This window comes from Sinocyclocheilus rhinocerous, unplaced genomic scaffold (genome assembly GCF_001515625.1).
Source record: "Sinocyclocheilus rhinocerous isolate Xijiao unplaced genomic scaffold, SAMN03320098_v1.1 scaffold655, whole genome shotgun sequence".
Lineage (NCBI taxonomy): Eukaryota > Metazoa > Chordata > Actinopteri > Cypriniformes > Cyprinidae > Sinocyclocheilus > Sinocyclocheilus rhinocerous.
In genome coordinates, this window is record NW_015646377.1 from 256350 (window position 1) to 264397 (window position 8048).

General features: G+C 36.7%; 1 protein-coding gene across 1 annotated transcript in view; it reads left to right on the forward strand.

Annotated features, from left to right (window-relative positions):
• LOC107707705 (B-cell receptor CD22-like) overlaps positions 1–8048 on the forward strand; it is a 15139-nt gene that overhangs the window by 1430 nt on the left and 5661 nt on the right. The gene's annotated exons all lie outside the window — the stretch shown is intronic.

Below are 8048 nucleotides of genomic sequence, written 5' to 3' on the forward strand. Positions count from 1 at the left end.
AATAGTGGAGGGAGATCCAATGACTCTGAGCTGCAGCAGTGATTCAAACCCACCTGCAGAAATCAGCTGGTTTAAGGAGAATCAAAGCTCAGCTGTTGGATCTGGACAGAGTTTCAGTGCACTACAGAGTGGACGCTTCTACTGTGAGGCTCACAATCAACACGGATCTCAGAGATCAGATGCTGTTGCTGTCACTGTTAAAGGTAGAGCAGCTCATTTACTTACATGAATCCTTCTGAACTGAGTCAAACTGATCAATTTCTCTTAATCTTTCATCTTGTCTCAGTACTATATTGGAATATATCTCATACAGCCATTGTAGTAACACTTTGTGGAATTGTAGCTGCTGTCATCATTGCATTACTAACCTGGTAAGAGTCAGAGTTTTCCTTTTCATGTTAGTTATGTGATTTAATATTGGGTGATGTTAATATATATGTTAATATAAGTTTTTTTGTTGTTGTTTTTGTTTTTTTTCTCGAGCAGCTGTGTAAAAAGGAACAAACTGCAGTCCGAGGTCAGTCAGTTTCACTACAATATGGGCTCAAATACACGCTTTGCCCAATAGGGGGCCCTGAAGGGAAAGATGTCATTAAAAATTTAAAAATGAAAATTTTAATGTAATTAAAAATGAATGAGGAAAAATATAGCGAAAGAACCAACAAATAAAGGAAAGATTTTACTAAAATTAATCTTTGTTCAAATACAATATTTTATTAATTTATTTATTTAATTTTTTTTTTATTTTTTATTTATCACTAGTAGTTGACCCACCTTGCAAACAAAATGCATTCGAATTATTCGTTACATTAGCGCATGTGCTTTGATATTTTATATACTAGAAAGCATTATAATAAAGCCATACGTAAGAAACAGTTAACTCAGATCATAACTCAGATCACTCTAAGATGGACTTGACTAAAAGAGGTTTCAGGCGATTCAGTCTGATTTGTGAAAGAATCAGTCAGTCTGGTTTACTGAACCGGATCACTTGGAGTCACTGAAAAGATATGACTCAGATGAATGATTAATTTACAAATAACTCTTAGAGGCTACATCATGCATCAGATAAAGTATTGAAATGTTTGTAATCATTTGCTTTATTGTACAGTAAAATGTTGGTTCTGTTAATCTACTGACAGAGCACTAGATTTCCGTTTACCCACAAAAATGCACAACTGAACAAACGCGGAAATAGGTTTACTGATGCATTTTATAATGTATGCCATTCTTGTTTTATATGTTTTCATTTTATTACTCTGATCCTCCACTCTTCTGTCTTGGAATGCTGATGGCAACACTATTGGACATTTTTCTTCTTCTTTTCAGTCCCTCACAAACATCTCTGATGACATGAGCATAATATCTGATCCTAGTCTGTTATCATATGTGTATGAGAATGCGGTGGTGAGTGTACAGCTTTTTATTCAAGCCTAGACAATATCATTTCAAGACTAGTTGTGTTTTCCTTTTTCTCCTGGTTCTCATGTATCTCTCTCTCTCTCTCTCTTTCATGAAGGCTGTTCATCCTTACAGTAAAAAACCTGATCCTAAAATGAACATCCCTCTGTATGAGAATGTTACGATTTATGAGAATCTTCCAATTGTGAGTCAATAGAGAATATTATTGTGCTATTAAATATCCTACTCTGTAAACTACACTAATGAGCCATTACATTATGACCACCTCCCTAATAACCTGTAGCGGCGAGGCGTTGATTCAACGAGGTGGCGATGGATCTTCTAGGCAGTGGTTCTCAACCTGGGGATATGCTTTGTGGTAGGGCTGGGCGCTAACGATAATGGTAATTATAGTGATATAATTTTGCTCAATAAAACAACAAGAGTTTGATAAATGTTCGATATAATGTTTATGCGGCAAAAACGGAACGAAACAGAGCTACTCATTTGAAACGCGCAACATGGACCATTTATCCGCTCGGCTCCCCTTACGATAATTAACTATGGTTTTATTACAAATAAAACCAAAAAAACCATGGTGACTATAGTTAAACCATGGTAACCACAGAATAACCATAGTTTTGAAATACTAACTATACACTCTAAAAAATGCTGGGTTAAATACAACCCAGTGCTGGGTAAAATAGGGACAAACCCAGCAATTGGGTTGTTTTGACCCAGCGGCTGGGTTACTACCCAGAAAGTTGGGTTAAACATTTAACCCAACCGCTGGGTCAAAACAGCCCAATTGCTGGGTTTGTACATATTTTACCCAGCACTGGGTTGTATTTAACCCAGCATTTTTTAGAGTGTAGTTTAACCATGATGTTTGTAGTAAAACTTAAATGGTAGTCAATAAGCCAAAGAACCATGGTTACTACAATTTTACTTTAATAAAAACATTCTAAAAAATGCTGGGTTAAATACAACCCAGTGCTGGGTAAAATAGGGACAAACCCAGCAATTGGGTTGTTTTGACCCAGCGGTTAGGTTAAATGTTTAACCCAACCTTCTGGGTAGTAACCCAACCGCTGGGTCAAAACAACCCAATTGCTGGGTTTGTCCCTATTTTACCCAGTACTGGGTTGTATTTAACCCAGCATTTTTTAGAGTGCATGGTTAATTTTCGTAAGGGTCAAAGTTCAAACGGCAGCGCAACGCAACTTTACTAGAGCAGATGCGTTTACTCACTGATGAGTCTCGATCACGCGAGCACTAAACAGTGCTGTGAGATCCAGTGTGAAGCGCTTGAATTCAGCGAAGAACACAGATGACGCTGTGATTTAAACTAGTTTGAAGGTAGATGAAACAGCACTGACAAACAAGAGAAACACTGTGTGGTACAATACAAGGCTTTCCCGTCTACAAATCACAATCATTTACCATGGATGTACTGTAGTAACACTAACTGCACCATGGTAGTGTGTCAGAAATGTGGGATATTCACATCAAATCGTATTATATTATTAATATAAATATGTAATAAAGGAGTAATGGAATATAATTTCAGTATTCTCTGTGATTAAGCTATGGCGTATGTGCATTTATACTGAATGTACTGTTTTTCATACAAATGCCTAGAAACCATGTAGTTGCTACTATGGAAGACCAATGGTTAATTTATAATAAATATAAAACGGTCAGAATAATTCAGTTTCACTGTATAAAAATGAGGTTGATACAATTTTTACAGATGTTATTGTTTTTGATAATGAACATAATTTTACATCTGCATCCTAACTCAAGCTACTACAACTGTCAATTCAAGCTACTGTCAAATGAGCGGGATTATCACGGGCAATTCAAAGTTTACTTCAGGATGTCAGTGGCTCAGTTTGATGCTTTGCCAGCCATAATAGAGCCAGATATTAAAAAGAAGACCACCAATTTCTGTGAACTCAGTGTGCAAGGATCTTTACAGTGCTTTGTGCTGCGAGACGAAGTGGATCAACTTGTCAGACGCCATTCTGGATTTTGGCTTTCGCTTGTACGGTGGCTCTGAATTGTCAAAATACCTCTCAAAATGCTTGCTACGGATGCGAAAAACGCAGAAAATCGAAACCAATACTTTTTTTTTTTTTTCATGACGGACGAAAATTTCAGAGGCAGTGTGTAAACATGATTGACATATATATATATATATATATATAAAGAGAGAGAGAGAGAGATAATGTAATGGCTCATCAGTGTACGCCACTGCAGTATTCTGATTGACTATAATGAGTACCTTTATTTTTTATTTTTTAAATAGTTAAACTTTGTAAATCGATCTCCTTTTTGTCTTATTGGTGCAGCCTAACAGAAATATGCTGTAGTGGACGATGGCACACACCAAAATATTTTACAGCCTTAATGCGTTTCTGTGTGGTGGAACCCTGGATGATTGACAGGAGTGTCTGATGAAGCTTTACTGGAGAATTTTGAAAAGATTTACGACAATGGATACAAGTGGAAATCAAAGGCTTGTTGCCAGCTTATAATATCATCATGGGAATATGTTGTTGCTTTATGCATTGTGACTTGTTTGATCGTAATTACTTATTGATAATTGTTTTTTTATTTGCTGAGTTTTTATTTTTATTTTTTACATTTAACATTTTGGATTAATCTTTCATTCAATAAATTAGTGGTCTTAATACTAGTAGTGTTATTTGACACACTTAATTCAATAATAAGTATCGCTTTTTATTTCTCCTCTTTCCTACTACTTGTAAGTAATTCACATTTCAGACAAAAATTAATTCATCCAGTATGCAATGCTCACTTCTCACAATCCAATCGATGCCAGTGGCTAAAATAAAGTCCCGCTCTATGCTTTATTCTTGTTTGATATGCCATTTCACTCTGAATATGGAAGTGAAGTTAGTCACACATTCATTTTAATGTCAATATTGAGGTAATCACTGGATCTTTACCTTTTGCTGGTCAAAAATAATAAAATTCCCTTTCAAGGAAAGTCCATTCACACTGCTGCCATATTTGTAAAAATCTCAAAAGCTGCTGGCCAAAGTCACATTTCAATAACATTTTAAATCTGCAATAAAATTAACTTTAACTGTCTAATAAATGTTGCTTCTTACACTTAAATAGCGTTTAAAAAATCCACCATGTTCTACCAATGCATGTGTGCAGTCCTGAATGTGCAACTGTTTTTATAAAAAGCAGAGCTTCTAACAGCAGCTGCAGTCATGCAATGACTTTACCAACTGCTGATTGGCTCTTTTGTTTAGAAGGCGGGACTTCCATTACTAGAGCTGCCATATTGAGTATGTGGAAAGGCCTCAAGTTTTACTCTCACAGTTCCTCTTCCTGAGTATGTTGTTCTTCAGCGTCACATGATCACACAGTCCACCAAAGAGTGATGCTGCTATAAAAAGGTTCACACTTTTTTTTTTATCTCAGTACAAAGGAAACTGTATTTGTGACCATATTTAGAGAAAGATGACACTTCTGAGAACAAAACCAGTGACAGGCTAAACGCTATCTAGCATCTTCATCAGCGTGTTGTAAGTTCTTTGTTTATTTAATTTCCATTACTTTGCGTTTTATCAAATGCACAGTTACGCAGAATGTTGCATATTGCAGTCACAACCAATGCAATGCTTTCCAGTGTTTTACAATCCTGGTCCACACCATGATAGCTGGTCTACTTATACAAATTAAAGTCAGTTATTCAAGCAATTATTTGCTCTGTCTCTTAAGAGCAGGTTCATTGTTATCGTTGTTTGAAAAAAAACATTATGAGCATCTTTATGGACTGACATCAAGTTTCTTATCTGCTAAAACTCTGCTTCTGTTTTATCAGCACTAGTTGAGGTGTCAAAATCATATTAAAATATGTGTTAATCTCATGGCATTTAGAGTGTGAAATCCCCAACGCTGGTTTTATCCTGATTTTTTTATACTGCTGTCACCGGTCATGAGTGTTGATGAAACAGGTAAGAACATGATTTTATAATCGTACTGTCAAATATCTTACGTGTTGGAGATTGGTTGGGGCTAGTTGTCACAGGGCTGCAGTGGCGGAGCTAGAGTTTTATAGATGGGGTGGCCAAGGCTAATTCAGGGGGTCCATAGACCATGACAGAAAATCAGTGTATTACCCCAACCTGGCATAAAAAAAAACATGAATAAATCCTATGATTGCATACTTCACATTACCCCACATTAGTTAAACATACCGTAACTTCAAATGTTAGGCTGATGATACACAGGCAGGGGCGGACTTACCCATTAGGCAATGATGAAAAAAATGACTCGCCATCTCCTAATTAAATGTGCCTTTAGAGAGAAATGCAGGGATTACATAATGAAAGAGTTTATTTTATTAAGAGTCTATTTTCGATTTGAATTATTTCGTTTTAAAGTAGTAATTTAAAGCTTTCTATATATTTTTATCATGTCTGAGTTTAGGTTCACCATTGTGAAGCACTCCTGTTCAAGCCCGAGACGGCAGGAAGCGTTTGTTTTCTTTATTTTATAAAAGCACAAGGTTTTGTTGATATTGTGAGTGCACACAAATAAAACAAATAAAATAAATATTTGGGGGTGTTTTTAGGAGACGAAGTGACAATGGGGAAAAATTGGGAAAATGTTTTGGAAAAAGTACAAGGCAGATTGGCAAGGTGGAAATGGCTTTTAATAAAAATGTCATTTAGGGGGAGAATTAATTAATCAGTAATTAATAATTTAGTGACATCCCTGTTATGGCACCGTTTAGCAGTATTAGAACCCCCAGTAGGCCTGTTAGAAAAGATTCAAACATCTATTGTTAATTTTTTGGGGGGGATAAATTACATTGGCTAGGCTATAGGATTCACTGTCTGCCGCTGGCCTTTACTTAAAAAAAACAAAACAAACTTACATTTAACGAATTTAACGAACGTATGCAATGCTCACTTCTCACAATCCAATCGATGCCAGTGGCTAAAATAAAGTCCCGCTCTATGCTTTATTCTTGTTTGATATGCCATTTCACTCTGAATATGGAAGTGAAGTTAGTCACACATTCATTTTAATGTCAATATTGAGGTAATCACTGGATCTTTACCTTTTGCTGGTCAAAAATAATAAAATTCCCTTTCAAGGAAAGTCCATTCACACTGCTGCCATATTTGTAAAAATCTCAAAAGCTGCTGGCCAAAGTCACATTTCAATAACATTTTAAATCTGCAATAAAATTAACTTTAACTGTCTAATAAATGTTGCTTCTTACACTTAAATAGCGTTTAAAAAATCCACCATGTTCTACCAATGCATGTGTGCAGTCCTGAATGTGCAACTGTTTTTATAAAAAGCAGAGCTTCTAACAGCAGCTGCAGTCATGCAATGACTTTACCAACTGCTGATTGGCTCTTTTGTTTAGAAGGCGGGACTTCCATTACTAGAGCTGCCATATTGAGTATGTGGAAAGGCCTCAAGTTTTACTCTCACAGTTCCTCTTCCTGAGTATGTTGTTCTTCAGCGTCACATGATCACACAGTCCACCAAAGAGTGATGCTGCTATAAAAAGGTTCACACTTTTTTTTTTATCTCAGTACAAAGGAAACTGTATTTGTGACCATATTTAGAGAAAGATGACACTTCTGAGAACAAAACCAGTGACAGGCTAAACGCTATCTAGCATCTTCATCAGCGTGTTGTAAGTTCTTTGTTTATTTAATTTCCATTACTTTGCGTTTTATCAAATGCACAGTTACGCAGAATGTTGCATATTGCAGTCACAACCAATGCAATGCTTTCCAGTGTTTTACAATCCTGGTCCACACCATGATAGCTGGTCTACTTATACAAATTAAAGTCAGTTATTCAAGCAATTATTTGCTCTGTCTCTTAAGAGCAGGTTCATTGTTATCGTTGTTTGAAAAAAAACATTATGAGCATCTTTATGGACTGACATCAAGTTTCTTATCTGCTAAAACTCTGCTTCTGTTTTATCAGCACTAGTTGAGGTGTCAAAATCATATTAAAATATGTGTTAATCTCATGGCATTTAGAGTGTGAAATCCCCAACGCTGGTTTTATCCTGATTTTTTTATACTGCTGTCACCGGTCATGAGTGTTGATGAAACAGGTAAGAACATGATTTTATAATCGTACTGTCAAATATCTTACGTGTTGGAGATTGGTTGGGGCTAGTTGTCACAGGGCTGCAGTGGCGGAGCTAGAGTTTTATAGATGGGGTGGCCAAGGCTAATTCAGGGGGTCCATAGACCATGACAGAAAATCAGTGTATTACCCCAACCTGGCATAAAAAAAAACATGAATAAATCCTATGATTGCATACTTCACATTACCCCACATTAGTTAAACATACCGTAACTTCAAATGTTAGGCTGATGATACACAGGCAGGGGCGGACTTACCCATTAGGCAAAGGTTAGCGACCGCTTTGGGCCCCCAAAAGCCAAGGGCCCCCTAAAATGCTTTTCATATAGGATATGCGCATTAAGTGCTGACACGTGAACGGTTGCTGTTTACGGTGTTTATTACAACGACAACCGTCCGAGTCAGTGGCGCCTGCAGGTGTACGGCTGGCACTGTGAGTACCATGAGCGCTCAGACTGACCTGAGATTTGCCCCGCAAA